This window comes from Phocoena sinus, chromosome 1, assembly GCF_008692025.1.
Source record: "Phocoena sinus isolate mPhoSin1 chromosome 1, mPhoSin1.pri, whole genome shotgun sequence".
NCBI classification, from domain to species: domain Eukaryota; kingdom Metazoa; phylum Chordata; class Mammalia; order Artiodactyla; family Phocoenidae; genus Phocoena; species Phocoena sinus.
The window spans coordinates 117,555,284-117,568,953 of NC_045763.1; the positions used below are offsets into that span (position 1 = coordinate 117,555,284).

At 43.5% G+C, this 13,670-nt stretch overlaps 1 protein-coding gene across 14 annotated transcripts in view; it reads right to left on the bottom strand.

The window, feature by feature from the left end:
• The window catches only part of DCAF8 (DDB1 and CUL4 associated factor 8), a 44,543-nt gene extending 43,077 nt beyond the window's left edge, over positions 1–1,466 (bottom strand). For 2 of the 14 annotated variants that reach the window (XM_032607711.1, XM_032607826.1), the window contains exons 1-2: positions 1,311–1,466; positions 180–252 (exon numbers count right to left, since the gene is read on the bottom strand). The gene's annotated coding sequence lies outside the window, so the exon portion shown is untranslated. Of the gene's footprint in view, positions 1–179; positions 253–913 lie in introns of all 14 variants that reach the window. The other 12 variants (XM_032607732.1, XM_032607787.1, XM_032607779.1 and 9 more) reach the window with 10 other exon arrangements.
• Between the last annotated feature and the right edge of the window lie 12,204 nt (positions 1,467–13,670).

Consider the following 13,670-nt stretch of genomic DNA (forward strand, 5'->3'; position numbering starts at 1 on the left):
GGCGCAGAGCCAATTAAACTTGTAAAAGTAATTTAACCAGAGCTGGAACAAAGCCAAGAACAATACCCGACTCTTTGGGAAACTGTGGTAGGAATTTTATGACTAGTGGTCAGCACTTGAGTACCAGGGTAGGGTCTGTCTTGCACTCAGGAATTTAAATGCCTTCAACTCCTACTCACCTTTCCTCCTTTATCACTGAAGTAGGGCCAGGCTGAGCTCCTGAGAAAATAGGTCTGTAGATTCACTGAAGGACTGAGAAAAGTTAAAGTTTAAATGGCAAAGGTGTCTCTTCTACTAAACATAATAAAAAATATTTATGAATACATGTTAGTATTTTTTAGACCTCCTCAGAACTATTCAGAACCACCGTAATTTATCTAATTCTGACTACTGAACAAATAACTTACACTGTTACAGAAATTAAAGGAACCAGGCAAGTAATCTCCCAGCTCCACTAAAACGTATGTCATTTAAAAGGAAAACCTGAATCTTTTCAACGCTAACCCCTAACCAAACCTCTCAACAAGAAGCCACAGAGCAGGGGGGAAATCCCAGAGAGAACGTGATAGCGCTAATACCGGTTTGTTTACAGAGACTCCAGCAACAATCATATGAGTCAGAAACTCAAGCCACCAGATGCTTTCCAACTAACAGGGACCAAATGGGACCGTTCTACGGTGTCCTGAAAGATTTAGGGGTGAGGGGAGGCAGGCTACGAGAATTACATTACAAAAGGTACAGGAACAGACAGCAACAACTGACTGCGGGGTAATCTTGGACCTCGGCCTTCCGTACAAGGTGCTGGGCCCGAGAACTCGGGATGGGGGAGGGGGCACACTGCGCGGTGGTCCTGAGGTGACGGGGAAACGCAGGGGAAGCCGCGTCGCCCAATCTAAAGGGGAGAAAAGCGCACACAAATGGGTCACCCGACGAAGCAAGACGTCCCTGTAGATTGCAGGGCAGGCTCCTGAGGTCAACCCTGGGGCTGACCTGAGGGAAGGCAGTCAATCCTCCCGGCGGTGACTCAGGTCAGGGGAAGAAGCCCTGAGCCCTGGGAGCTTGGGAAAGGAGTCAAACCTATCTTGAAGAGGAGTGGGCCAGGGGAGAGGGGGGCAGGCCAAGCCGGAACGAGACACGGACCGGGTAGGTCAAGGGGGGGGTGTCCGGCTGGGGCAGTTACAAGCACGGGAGCCGGCGAGGCTCAGCAGCCTGCTTCCTGTCTTGGGTCATCCTTCTGCCAGAGGCTGCTCCGACTCTTCCACGCCCAGCCGCCCCGTCCACTGCCGCCACCACCGCCGCCGCCATCTTACACTGGCCAGCGGCCGCCACCACCACCGCCTCCGCTCTCTGCGCTTGCGCCTGCGCCGCCACGCTTTCCGGCCCCGTTTGCGACGATGTGCTGGAGAAGACTGGGGGAGCGAGCGGTCGCGCGAGCTCTCCGCTCCCAACCCTCCTCGAAGGACGCACAGGGGGCGGGGCTTAAGACCAATGGAAAACGGAGCGAGGGGCGCGTGCGCAATACTGAGGAGGCAAAGAAGTTGTTTTCGCAGTGTTTCGGGCGGCTGACTTTGATGCTGAAGAGAAATACGAATTAGACGTCTCCCGGAATTGTGGTGGAAATCAGCTTCATTTCTAACAGGCTGGCAGGCAACCTCCTGGGCGACCTCCATTTTTGCCCTGTTTTTTTATACTGAGAACAAGCAGTTCTCTCCAGAAGATTTCTTCTGAAAACCCCATTTCCTTTGGGGTTAACCTTGTTAAGTGGTTTCTATACCCACGAGAACCATTTACCCCCGCGACCTCCATTTTCCATTTTTTTTTTTTTTTTTTGCGGTACGCGGGCCTCACTGTTGTGGCCTCTCCCGTTGCGGAGCACAGTCTCCGGACGCGCAGGCTCAGCGGCCATGGCTCACGGGCTCAGCCCCTCCGCAGCATGTGAGATCTTGCCGGACCGGGGCCCGAACCCGAGTCCCCTGCATCGGCAGGGAGATTCTCAACCACTGCGCCACCAGAGAAGCCCATTTTCCCATTTTTGAATAAGGGATTCAGAAGCCTGAGGTGCAGCTAAGCTGTTCAGGAGGTTCTTTCCTCTGAAGGGGGGTAGTGTGTTGAAGTTGCCCAAGAATTGGACGGGGTATGTACACTCTGCCTCGTTCTGACACGTGAAGGAAGAGTGCAGAAGGCCCCTGAAAAGGTTACTCCCAGCTGCCAGGCCGGGGGGTTTCTAACCAGTAGGCCAGGGTGAAAGGCTCCTTGTCACCTCTTCTACCGCTACCATCCTATTATAAGTCATTATATATTACCTAGACTATTGTAATAGACGCCTAGCTGGTTTGTGTACTTCCATTATTGCCCTGCTAGTTAAATAAAGGCAGCCAGAGTGACCTTTTAAAATGTAAGCCAGGTCATATTATTGCCCGCGCAAAACCTCCAAAAGCTTCCCATCACACAGTAAAAATCAAAATGATCAAAAGGGCCTCCAAGGAAGGCCCTACATGATGTGGCACCTATTTCTCTGATTTCATTTTCTCCCATACTACCTAGCTCTGCTCTAGCCCTTTTGGCCTTCTTGTTTTCACTCCAACCAAAGCATGGACAGCCCCAGGGCTTTTGCACTTGTTCCCTCTTCTTAAAATGTTCATCTACCATATCTTTACTAGACTTGTTCTGTCCACTTAATCAGATATCTACCCAAATGCTACTTCCTCAGAGACACAGCTCTTAATTATTCCAACTAAAATTGTACACTACCATCTTCCTCTGTTCTCTCACTCTGCATTTTTTCATACCATTTTTTACCTATAACATTTAACCTATAATATATTTGTAATCTGACAATACTATTAGAATATAAGCTCTATAAGGGCAGGGGCTATGTCTTTTTTCATCTTTTTAACCCCAGCACCTAGGAGGGCTAGGACACAAACTATCTATTGCCCTACCATTCTACTCATTCTTTCATTTACTCCATCAACAACTATTGGATTTCTGCTACGTGTAAGGCCCTCTTCTAGGTACTGAGGCTGCAGCAGTGAACAAAACAAACCAAGATTCCTGCGTTCATGGAACTTATTTATTTGCACAAGGGTTGGGAGTATAGGGGGAGGAGAGGGGCACACAGACAATATTAAATTACGAAGAGTACTGTAAAGGAAAATAAAGCAGGGTAAAAGTGGGTAACCTGAGTAGGTGTGCTCTTTTACATACGGGGTTCAGGGAAGGCCCCTCTGCTGAGGTGACATTTAAATAGAGATTTGAAGTGAGAGAATAAGTCATACACACTAGGGAAAGAATCTTCCAGGTAGAGGAAACAGTAAGGTAAAAAGACTTGAAGCTTGAGTGTATGGTGTATTCAAAGAACAGCAAGAAAGCTAATGTGGCAAAAGAGCAGGTAGGAAATTAGTTTGGAGAAACACAATGGGAGCCAGATCACTTACGGAGTTATAGGCCAAGAAGGGGACTTTGGATTTTATCCTAAGAGTACTAGAAAGCCATGGAGGGTTTTGAGTAAGAGTGACATGATCTGATTTATAAATGAAGAGATTCATTCTGGTTGATTCTTTGAGAACTACCGGCAGGGAGGCAAAAAAGAAGCTGAAAGACCAGTTAGGAAGCTATTGCAGAAGACCTGCAAGACTACTGCTGCAGTTGAAGTGGTAGGAAGTGGTTGGATTCAGGAGGTACTTTGAAGGTGGCAGAGGTGATTTGCTAATAGATTGAATATGGGGTACAAGAGAAAGAGTCGAGATATCTCAGGTTTTTTGACTTAAGCAACAGGACAAATAGTAATGCCATTTACTGACACAGAGCTCAGGGTGGGGGTGGGGGTTCAGAAGGAGTTTTTTTGGGAAAATGTCCAGTTCTATCTTAAACTGGTTAAAGTGGAGATGCCTATTAGATTTCCAAATGGAGCTACTGAGTAAACAATTGAAATATGAATCTGAAGCTCATAGGAAAAGAGACAATTGGTGGTATAAATTGGGGAGCTATTAAGGCATAAATGGCATAGATAAGCACTAGATGGGGAACATTCACTTAGTTAATGTGGAAGAAAAGAGAAGCAGTCTATAGACTAAGCCCTCTAATCCTGAGGCACACCAACTAGTAGGGGTCAGACAGAAAGCCTAGCAAAATTTATTTAAAAGGAGCAGCAAGGAAATAAAATTTAAAAACCAAGAGAACAAGGGATCTTAGAAAACAAAATTTTTAAATGTTTCAAGAAGGGCACTATAAACTGTCATTCCTGTTTGAGAGTTTGAGGCTAAGGTGACTGAAAATTGACCACTGGATTTGGAAACATGGAGATTATTTAAGACCTTGACAAGAGGGACTAAAGTGGAGCTATGGAGATAAAAGACTCCCCCTCTGTGGTGTGCTTTCTGCGCTCACTGCTTTGATAGGCACCATTGCTATTACCATCAAATCAATTGCTATTACCAACTCTTCTTTTTCTTATTTTGGGCTTTCCTATTGCGTTTGAGGTTGTGATAATCATTACCCCTTCTAGATATTCAATCCCACCGATTTCTGTGACACTACATTCCATAGTTCTATTTATATCTCTCTGACCATTTATTTCATGAGATTCTCTTCCTCTTCATTTTACATTTTTTTCCAAAGTGATCTTATCCATTCTTACAGTCCAAACTACTATCCACATAATGATGACTCCTACGCCTTTATTTCCAAATCAGGATTCTCCTTCAAGCTTTAGACTGGCATACCTAATAGCCAATGGCACTTTTTAAAAAACAGCTTTGGGGGACTTCCCTGGTGGCGCAGTGGTTAAGAATCCGCCATGCCGGGCTTCCCTGGTGGCGCAGTGGTTGAGAGTCCACCTGCCGATGCAGGGGACACGGGTTCGTGCCCCGGTCCGGGAAGATCCCACATGCTGTGGAGCGGCTGGGCCCGTGAGCCACGGCTGCTGAGCCTGCGCTCCGCAACGGGAGAGGCCACAACAGTGAGAGGCCCGCATACCGCAAAAAAAAAAAAAGAATCCGCCTGCCAATGCAGGGGACACAGGTTTGATCCCTGGCCCAGGAAGATCCCACATGATGCGGAGCAGCTAAGCCCGTGTGCCACAACTACCGAGCCTGCGCTCTAGAGCCCGCGAGCCACAACTACTGAGCCTGCATGCCACAACTACTGAAGCCCGCACGCCTAGAGCCTGTACTCTGCAACAAGAGAAGCCACCGCAATATGCAATGAGAAACGTGCACCGCAAGGAAGAGTAGCCCCCATTTGCCACAACTAGAAAGCCAGTGCACAGCAACGAAGACCCAACGCAGCCGAAAATAAATAAATAAAATAAAATAAATAAAAAACAACTTTGTTGAGATGAAATTCACATACCATACAATTCATCCATTTAAAGTGTACAATTGAATGGCTTTTGGTACATTCACAGATATGTGCAACCATCACCACAGTCAATTTTCAATCATTTTCATCTCCTCAAAAAGAAACCCAGTCCCCTTTAGGTATCACCCCCCCATTTCCCCATCCCCTACCAGCCCTAAGAAACTAGTAATCTACTTTGTCTCTATGGATCTCCTTATTCTGGACTTTCATATGAATGGAATCATACAGTATGTGGCCTTTTGTGACGGGCTTATTTCACTTAGCATGCTTTCGAAGTTCATCCATTTTGCAGCATGTATCAGTACTTCATTCTTTTTCATAGCCAAATATTATTCCATTGTATGTGTTCATCCGTTTATCTGTTGATGGACCTTAGGGTTGTTTCTGCCTTTCGGCTATTATGAAAAATGCTGCTGTAAACGTTTATGTATAAGTTTCTGTGTGGACATAAGTTTCATTTCATTTCTCTTGGGTATATACTTAGGAATGAAATTGCTGGGTCATATGGTTAACTCTATGTTTAATCACTTGAGGAACTGACAGACTGCTTTTCAAAGCAGTTTTACCATTTTACATTCACACCAGCAGTGTATAAAGGTTCCAGTTTCTCCCCATCTTTGCCAATGTTTTTTAAGTTTTTGACTCTAGACATCCTAATGGGTGTGAAGCGGTATCTCACTGTGGTTTTGATTTGCACTTTCCTGAGGACTACCAATGTCAAGCATCTTTTCATGTGTTTATTGGATGTTTTTGTCTTCTTTGGAGAAATGTCTATTCAAATCCTTTACTCATTTTTAAATTGGGTTATTTGTCTTTTTATTATGGAGTTATAAGAGTACATATTCTAGATACAAATCCTTTATCAGTTACATGATTTGCAAATATTTTGTCCCATTCTGTGGGTTGTCTTTGCAATTTTTTGATGGTGTCCTTTGAAGCACAAACTTTTTAATTTCGATGAGGTGCAATTTATTTATTTTTTTCTTTTGTTGCTCATGCTTTTGGTGTCCTATCTAATAATTCTTAGCCAAATCCAGAATTATGAAGGCTTTATCCCTATGTGTTATTCTAAGATCTTTATGGTTTTAGTTATTACTTTTAGGTGTTTAAATTATTTTGAGTTAATTTTTGCCTATGGTGTGAAGTAAGGATTGAACTCATTCTTTTCCATGTGGTTACCTAGCTGTCCCAGCACAATTGTTGAAGAGAATATTCTTTCCTCATTGGATGGTTTTGGCACCTTTGTGAAAACTCAGTTGACCATAGATGTATGGGTTTATTTCTGGACTCTTAATTATACTCCACTGGTATCTATGTCTATTCTAGCTATGTGCCATCACCACATTGTTTTGATTACCATTGCTTTTTTCAGGATTATTTTCTTATCCTGATTCCATATGAATTTTAGGATTAGCTAGTCAATTTCCACAAAGAATTCAGCTGGGGTTCTGATAAGGGTTGCATTGAGTATGGAGATAGGGAGTACAGACAGTCCCCAACTGACAATGGTTTGACTTACAATTTTTTTACTTTATGGTGGTGTGTAAGTGTTAAACATTCAGTAAAAACTGTATTTTGACTTTTGATCTTTTCCTGGGTTAACAGTATGATCCTCTCTCATGACGCAGGGCAGCAGCAGTGAGCCACAGCTCCCAGTCAGCCACGCGATCACGAGGGTAAACAACCAATACACTTGCAACCATTTTTTTTCACTTTCAGTATTCAATATATTACATGAGATATTCAGCACCTTATTATAAAACAGGCTTTGTGTTAACTGGTTTTGCCCAACTGCAGGCTAATGTAAGTATTCTTAGCATGTTTAAAGTAGACTAGGCTAAGCTATAATGTTTGGTAGGTTAAGCGTATTAAATGTATTGGCTTAAGATATTTTCAATTTATGATGGGTTTATCAGGACGTAATCCCATCATAAGTCGAGGAAGACCTGTATGGACATTTTAACAATGGTAAGTCTTGTGCTCCATGAACATGGGGTGTTTTTCCATTTATTTACATCTTCCTTCTTTCAACAATGTTTTGTAGTTTTAACGGTATAGTTTTGCACTTCTTTTGTTAAATGTATTCCTATTCTCCCCCTCTCCCAAGTATTCCATTTTTTTAAAAAAATTAATAGTTTATTTTGGCTGCGCCGGGTCTTAGTTGCGGCACGTGGGATCTTCCTTGTGGCATGCGGGATTATTAGTTGTGGCACGTGAACTCTTTGTTACAGCATGCGAACGTTTTGTTGCAACACGCGTGTGGGATCTAGTTCCCTGACCAGGGATTGAACCAGGGCCCCCTGCATTGGGAGCGTGGAGTCTTACCCACTGGACCACCAGGGAAGTCCCCTCCCCCAAGTATTCTTTTTGATGCTTTTGTGAACGGACGTTTTCTTAATCTCACTTTTGGATTGTTCACTGCAAATGCATAGGAATATAATTGATTTCTGTATATTGAACTTAAGTCCTGCAACGTCGCTGAACTCATTAGTTCTAATAGCCTTTTAGTGGCTTCCTTAGGATTTCCTATATCATGACATCTGCAAATACAGTTTCATTTTTTTTTTTCCCTTTCCAATCGCAATGTCTTTTATTTCTTTTTCTTGCCTAATTGTCCTGGCCAAAACCTCTGGCATAATGTTCACTAGAAGAGCTGATATCCTTGTATTGTTCCTGATCTTTAAGTATGATGTTAGCTGTAGATCTTTTGTAGTTGCACTTTATCAGGTTGAGGATATTCCCTTCTGTTCCAGCCAATGGCACCTTAACATTCCTAAATTGAACTCACCTTTGCTCTTTGCGCTACCTTATGTCAAACTCAAATCTCTTAGTTGCCGCCACTATTCTCCTGTCTTAGGCTGGATTCCCTAGAAGCAGAGTCCAAGAAAGGAATTCTGTGCAAGTGGTCTATTGAGGGAGTGCTCTCAAGTAAAAGCTGGAATAGAGTGAGTGAAGCAAGATAGGAGAGGGGGCAAGTTAGGCAAAAATATGGGTTCAGCAGATAAGTTTAGCCTCCGCTGGGAACTCTTTGCACATAAATGGCACATTTGTCCCACCTTGAGGAAAGCAAGAAGGAATTCTGTACCCCAGTATCATTTGATGATAACACAATTACTGATTACATATCATCACTGATAATGCAATCCCTATCAGAATCCCATCTGACTTCTTTGCAGAAACTGACATCATTCCATTGGCTGTGGTGTTATCCCTGGGAAGGCACAACCTTCCAGGAGTTTCCAGAAGTTGGTCCTGTTGGCAGAGGGTGATTCTCAAGAAAATGCAGCAGTGAGCTATTAGCAGCCGACACTCACTTCCTGGTAAAGGGGATCTGGACAGGGTACCAACAATGTCTACTACAGTTCACCTCTAGCACCGCTCAGATCCATTTGCTTTGTACATTAAGTTCACTCTCTCTACGCAGTTTCTCCAGCAATCAAGTTAGTCACAATTTCTGGAAACACAAGACGAGTTGCTGTAGTTGGTGCAGAAACTGCAAATGATATTCACCATCTTCCTTCTATGCCACCCATTCCAGATTCATCTCCCTCTTGACTACAACTTCTGTTAGTCTAGATGGCTTACCTAATGGGGTGATCCAGACCTTCATCCCTGAGGGTTCTGGGCCCCTGGAGATCATGCCCTATCAGGCCATAATTGTTTACTTATTCGCAGTTAAAACTGAGTATAGTAGGACCAAAAGACAACCCAGGGATCACATGTGCATCACTTTCCTCCTTGCATTCATAATGTAGCAGCAATCCTACCTCCTCATAACAGAGTTAATTATCCCAGACAGTATGGCAACTTCTTTCTTTGCCTGATAGTTTGCTGACATTAGGAGCCCAGAGTGACCAGATGACAGCCATACCTTTAAGTTTATTGAGATTCTTATGCGGTGCCTGGTAGAAGCATCCCCACTCTGAGAAACAGGACCTCCAGACCCACAGAATTTAAAGTTGCAGGGACTCCTAGGAAGTACAAATTCCTCAAGTGGATCACTGGAAGTGATGTTGAATAGGTCACTTCTATTTCCACCCCTTGGTTGCAGAGCCCATGAATTCCACCTCTTGGGGATAAAGCACTCTATTATGGTCATTTAGGTTTATACTGTATTGTGAAGGACAGCGCTCCATCCCTGCTGGCACCACAAATGCATCTTCAAAAGGCCATCTCACTACTGTACCAGGTCAGAGGATTCTGGGTGATAAGGTATTTGGTAGGAACAGTGGATCCCACTGTCATGTGCCTGTTGCTGTACCTGCTTTGCCATTAAGTGGGTACCCTGTTCCAAGGCATTATTATGTAGGACCCAGAGCTGGTAAATCAAACATCTCTGAGTCCTTGGATGGTAGTACTGGCTCAGGCACTTATAAGCAAAGCAAAATATCTATCAGTCCTGATCAGAATAAACTGTTGTCTTTTCCAGAATGGAAAAGGTTTGATGTAACCAACTTGCCACCAAATGGCAGGCTGTTCTCCTTGAGTAGTGGTACTTAACAAGGGGATCAGCATTGTTCTTTGATGCTGACAAGATGGACATTTAGAAATAGCAGAGCTAAGTCAGCCTCGGCTAAGAGAAGAGTCCATGTTAATAGGCCAAAAAACAGCCTCCACCTCTGCCACCGTGGTGATTCTATTTATAAACACACTGTGCAAGAACTGGGATAGCTGAAATTTTCCTAACTAAATTATCCTATCCATAGTTATAATTTAGCACCCTTCTGGTGAATACTTTCATAAGTCCCCCTCTCATAAATCCACCCAAATGCTCTTCACCAGACCCCATTTTCCTATCTTGCTCCTTCTGGGCCTCTGACCAACCAGCCCACTGACTGTGAGTTCATGTATATCCTTGCCTCTGGCCACTACTCTCTCCAAAGCGGATGGTCAAGTAAATTGCCTAAAGCCCTACTCATTGAGAGAATTTCCCCTCATCACTGTCTTTCAGGACCACTCAGGAAGAGGTGGTTGAGAAGCAGTAGTCCATACTTGGCTTGCCCTAACATGATCAAGACAAAGCATCCACAAACCAGACCTGGATTTTCTCCTCCTCTGTCAAATGGTTGAAGGAATTCTTATGTTGCCATAGGCATGAGCTAAGAGAAAGGTATTAGTGCAACAGATGCAGGTAATATGGAGGCCCGGGGCCCTTTGTTCAATTTAACTTACTTGTGCCAAATTTGCTTGGGCTTCTTCCAAACTGTACAATTTTCATTTTAATATGTATTGCTGTTGTATCCACCGAATCTTATGATTTGGCACATCTGACAACAACAGGCTATTTATATGGGCAACTGGTCACATAGTCACTTGATATTTTGTGGTTAGGCACTGAATCTCTATCAGGACCTAACAGTATGCCAGGAGATGCTTTGCAATGGTAAAACTTTCTCTACTGCAGGAAGCATCACCTTACTCCAGAACCCAAGAGGTCTGTGCTGGAACTCTCCTACTGTGGATTGCCAGAGAATCCACACACATATTTTCCTACCACAGATACCTCTAGTACCATGGAATTTTCTGGGTCTTATGGCCCAAGCAGCAGGACTGCTTGCATCATAGGCTGGACCTGCTGTAGAGGCCTTTCTTGCATTCCCAAGTTCAAAAATATGCTGCCTCCAAAACTGGAATATGCCTACCAAGGTATTTTGCTACTTTCTTATGGTAAAAGACACAAGATACAATAACTTATCTTTACTAGAGAGGATGTCCCAGAATGCTCCAGATCACTGGACACCTAAAAACCTAACCAGCATGGCAGGGCCCTGCATCTTTTGAAGAATTTCTCTCTCGCCCTCTGGAGTGTATGTGTCTCACCAAGGAATCCAGAATACTTGACACTGCTTGTTCCTCAGATCTGATTAGCATATCCTTAATACCTGAGTAGCATAAGCTTAATAAAGAGAACAAATGTGATATTCTACAGAATATCCAGGTCCTTTTGGGCTATACTGTGAAAGAGAGAAAAATTAACATAGCTCTAGATCAAAACCATGAACATAGGGACTTCCCTGGTGGCACAGTGGTTAAGACTCCGAGCTCCCAATGCAGGGGGCCCAGGTTTGATCCCTGGTCGGGGAACTAGATCCCGCATGCATGCCGCAACTAAGGAGCCGGCAAGCCACAACTAAGGAGCCCGCCTGCCACAACCAAGACCTAGCACAACCAAATAAATATTTTTTAAAAAAGAACTGTGAACATATACTGTTGCCCATCACTTGCAATCCCAACTGCTTCTGAATCTTCCTGATTAGTATTGAAAGAATATATTCACTAGATCAGGAAACTTTCTGTAAAAAAGGCCAGATGATACATATTAATAGCCACATAATATATCAGAGGCTGCGTCACTCTCCAGTAAAGAAAATACATCTGGCCTCTTGCCTTCTGAGATGGCCCACACTCTTGTCTGTGAAGCGTGTTTCTCTAAATATATCCACTTTTTACCTATCACTTTGTCTCTCACTGAATTCTTTCTGTGACGAGACATCAAGAACTTGAGCTTCCTTAAGTCCTGACACCAGGAAAGAGAGCTGATGTTTTCTCAGACTAAGTGTGGACTCAACATGTGTTTGCAGGTGAAGTGTCTCGTTAACTACACAGGCCAGAGATGAAGCTTGTCTGATGTAAAATTGGTTGTGTTCAACAGAAAAATATCAAGACCTACTTGTAAGGGCCAGAACAGCTCCTGCTTGCCAGTGGCTGCTTTTCTATTTCTCAGAATAAATGTATAAAATCATATTATAAAGTTACAATGCAAAAAAAAAAAGTAAGAAAAAAAGAAAATACATCCATCACAGTACTACAATCAGGACTACTAACTGCTTAAGTTTACAGCAGTCCATTGTAGTCCATTACATCCCACCCAATGTTTGCAAGGACCAGAATGGTGAAACTAAATGAGGATATGATGGGGACCAACACCCCTGCACCCTTTTAAGTTTTTAAGAGTGTAACGAATTGCTACCATTTCCCCCAGAATGCAATATTACTTTTTATTTACTATTTTGGCAGAGGTGCAGTGCGGGTGCCGTTTCAGGGACTTCTACTTGGGCTCTCTGCCAACTACCAAATATGTCCATTCTGATTATCTAGGGAAATTGGAAAAATGACCATAAAGTGGATTTTGGGACCCACTGTGAGACAGACCTGGGCAAGCACTCCATTTATTATCTGACCCTATATTTTCCTACTGTAATTGGGGTGAGGTGGGGCGGGGGGAATGCAGGAATGGGAGGTACTGTGATGGTGCTCTGGGTCCCTGGTATCAGTGTAACGCAGACCCCGTATCCCTGGTTTTCCAACTCAAAAATTTTGGGTAGTCTTCTTTCCCTAGTGTATGGTTAACTAAGTAAATTGTGCGTTCAGTTGATAGACTGAGTCCGACAACTGTCTCAGGTCTATAAACTAGGCAAGGAATTGTGACTTTTCATTGAAGTTACTGACCTCAGCCTTCTGTTCAACCATTCTTGGTCACTCTTAATTATATGTAAATCAATACCCTACTTGACTGTCCATCTATATGGTCCCTAAGACCACCCACGTTCCATTAGCCACCTCCACCTTGACCGTGCTGCCCTTATGGAAATTCACCCACCCTGCTTCTGAGAGTTAAGTGTTGCCATTTGGCCTCTGCTATCAGGGCCAAATGCTAGGATCCTATTAGCCCCACCACTACCAGGGAAACCAGTTCTTAAACATCCTCTTCCATCAGCGTCCACCCACAGAGACAACCACTTCTTAACTTCTCAAACATGCTGGTGACCCCTTCATTAGTGCCTTTCTTTTATACAAAATTTTCCTGAGGCCTTCCTGAGAAACATAGTCAGCAGATGGGTTTTCCAGTGAAATACACATTCATTCTTGCATGCATACTTCCTCTAAGCCTTTTGATCATTTTTCATATGGTCTGTCATCTCTACTTCATTTACTGTGGGCCATCGTTTCTCCCAAGCTCCCAAAAAGCCATCTCAACAGCACATTATAAGCACCTCATGGGGCCCCTGCCAGGATGTTCCAGAATCATAGGAACATGATTATCACAGTACTAACCTGATTCTTAATTAAACCATCCAAACAATTACAAATTTGTTTTCTAATGTACAGAATTTTGGAACAAAGGGGCACCTCCTTTAAAGTTTGAGAGCAGCATAAACACTTTACAGCTTAAACCTAAGCTTTGTGATGGTTATTTTAAGCAGCAAAGGAAGGCTAGAAGAATACTAGAAACGTCCTTACAGCGACACATTCTTGCTGAAGAAAAGGTTCAGTAGAAGCAACCCTCACATGGAACAAGTATAGAAATG